This window comes from Octopus bimaculoides, chromosome 11 (genome assembly GCF_001194135.2).
Source record: "Octopus bimaculoides isolate UCB-OBI-ISO-001 chromosome 11, ASM119413v2, whole genome shotgun sequence".
Lineage (NCBI taxonomy): Eukaryota > Metazoa > Mollusca > Cephalopoda > Octopoda > Octopodidae > Octopus > Octopus bimaculoides.
Window position 1 is genome coordinate 60763200 of NC_068991.1, and position 3283 is coordinate 60766482.

The window sequence follows — 3283 nt, forward strand, 5'->3', positions numbered from 1 at the left end:
GTGTGTGTGTGTGTGTGTGTGTATGTATATTTGTGTTTGTGCTTGTTCCCACCATTGCTTGACAATTGGTGTTGGTTTGTTTAAATCCCCATCACTGTAACTTAGCAGTTCAGCAAAAACGACTAATAGAATAAGTATCAGGCTTTAAAAAAATAAACTAGACCATCCAAGGCAGTGCTCCAGCATGGCTGCAGTCCAGTAACAGAAACAAGTAAAAGATAGAAAGCAAATATACTGATATTTTACTAACTCATTAAAATCATTAGATCTTTCTTCTTTGGCTCATTTTTAATACCAGAAGGTGATGGTTTGCAGAAACTGTTTTTTTTTTGGATCGAATGCCAGGTGGTTGCAAGTTTGGTCCTGTTATCTTCCATTTTCAAAACCCAATAGTGTTGACTTTGTCTTTCATCCTTCCAAGGCTGATAAACAATGAGTTACAAGTCAGATCCTGGAATCAAATCAGTTTTGCCTCTTCTAAATTGTGTGGTCTTGTGCCAAATTTAGAAGTCATTATTTTCATTGTCTTGTTTTCAGAGTAAAAGATTACCATTCTTATGGGGAATATAAATGACTTTTCTATGGAAAAGCCTTTATTCACGTGAACATTTTCCCTAGCTTTACCATATATCAATACGCCATCCACCAGCTTGATCTTATACATATAGTATTCCTTTCAGCATTCACAAAATAACTAAGTTATAAGGTTCAAAATATTGCCCATCTTTCTACAAACTGAATACTTTTTAGAAATCAATAAACATAAATATTACTGGCTTCTACTATTCTGGACAGATTTTATGTTTGTGTTTTAATAAATATATCTGCTTTATGCTGTTGAATTTCATTGTAAATCATTTTGATCTGTATCAGTGAAGGCCGTTGTATATTTTAGTGCAATGATTGATAAGAAAGTTGCTTCTTATCAGTTCTTCACATCAGTTAAAATTTACTCCTTTCTCCAGAAGCGCTGTTAATAATGCTTTTTTTTTCTCTATTCAGTAACCATAGATCCAGTTTCTTCTACTTCATGGAAACTATTTCATCAATCATTACTCCATTAGCAGTGTGTATTGGAAAATGTATGAAACACACACACATAGATTGACTCATAACTTTAGCGTTAAATTGTATTGCTGTATGATGCAGTTGTAGCATTGTAAAGTTATTGTTTCTGATAATTTTCAAATCTCCTCAAGTGAGACATAGGAGAGAATTGAAATTAGGGTTAGCACTCCACCTTTTTATATCAGTTTTATCTGGGGGGAAGAGCCTGTGTCCACTGCCTTCATAGGACACCTAAAACTGGTGAGATTGATGCATTTAAAGTCCCTCTTACTCTACTTATTTGTGCTTGTGGTGGCATTCACCTGGAGCGGGTTGAGCCAGCTCTGACTAATTACAGGTAAGTTCAACACCATCAATTCACCATGAAGAAAGTTCACCATGAGGAAAGTTCACCGTGAAAAAAGTTTACCAAGAAAATATACCTATAGTATCTCACCATTAATAGTTAAAAAACTATTTTATTTAAAAAAGTAATGGTGAATTGATGATGGTGGGGAATTGATAACAGTGAACTTACTAGACATGGCTCTGACCAATGAATTCACTGTGTCCCTCATGAATGCTGGCCACATCCAACGGCCAACCCTAACGTCCCAGCCAGCAAGGTAATGCTTCTGCCTGGTGGCCAAATATCCAGCATGCAAATTTGACAAATGATCCACTGAGTGAGCAGATACAGTGCAGATACCATAGCCATAGTCATCATTTATTGTTGAGGTGTAGAGTTCATGTTCAGAGTCCCAATGGGAATAAAGTTCACATGTGGTCCTTGGTCACATGCATACACAGTTTGGGATAGTGTGATCCATAGCAGATCATCTTGCCATCGACTGTCGACCATCACAGAGGATTCACTGACCAAGTCACCACTGATTATATGGGAAGATATAGCCTTAAAGTCCCTTTTGAGCAGTAGTGACCTGACAGCTACAGAAATATGTGGATGATGGTGGGAATTCCAGAGGGATGATGTTTTGAAGAGAAAGAACTCAGCATCTCAGGAGCATAGCTAGAGGTGGGGGCGAGTGGGTAGTCCATCTGGAGTGAAGCTTTTATGGTGGGTGGGCAATTTTGGGTCTGCAATATAAGCCTGTATCAGCTGTACTGGCATTGGAAGATGGGTTGGGTGGGTTCACTAGCTATGTTACTTCAGTGTATAGGTCATTATATGGGTTGAGGGTGTTGGACACAGTATAGGTAATGAAAGAAGAAGAGGTGAATGGATTGGGAGTGCCTGAATAGACCTGATTCAGGACCAGCCAGCTCTGAAGATAAGAAGTCACTATGGAAGCAACAGAAAAGATGGCCAAGCTTGTTTCAAGCTAATTAAATGATCTTTTAGAGTTTGCTTGACTGGCGAGAATGTTTGCTAAAGGAACTGAAAGTATGCTCGTTAAAAAGATCATTGTATATAATTACGCTGTAATCAACATCATCATCATCATCATCATCATCATCATTTTAACATTCACTTTTTCATGCCTGCATGGGTCAAACAAAGTAGTCTGAGGCAACCCACACTTGTTTCCAAGCAAGGTAATAATATCTCCAGTGTCTCTGCAGCAATGAATGGCAACTCTTGAATGACAGACTCTAATTTACAAGTATCACATGATGTCAAGATACAGACACACACACACACACACACACACACACACACAAATTTACTGTGGTATTCGCCCAGAGATAATATCTCTTATGGACGTGCTGTGTTAAAATCCACAAATATACCAGTAGCAGATGAAAATCATCTGGCAGCTGTGGTAAGAATGTTAGAAATGCATTTCTGCTTCATTGCACTTCGTCAGTACCATGTCAGTACTGACTGCAAACCATATGCTAAGACCAAATCCATTGCTACTGACATAGAAAAACACAGTGATTGAACAATCACTTGCACTTTGATTACCCACCTGGCTGAATAAAAATTTGTTATGTGCTACAGTAGCAGAGTTAGATTAAAGTAGCCATCTGTGCATCACAACAATCATCATCATCAGCAGCAGCAGTAGCAGCAGCAGCAGCAGCAGCAGCAGCGGCAGCATCAGCACCAGCACCACCGCCGCCACCGCTGTAACCACCACTACTACCATCATCACCACCACTAGCACCATCACTACCATCACCGCCGCCACTAAAACTATCACCACCAACAACAGCAACATTTTTACTATCACCTTCATTCACTTTCAAAACCACCTACCACCACCACCAC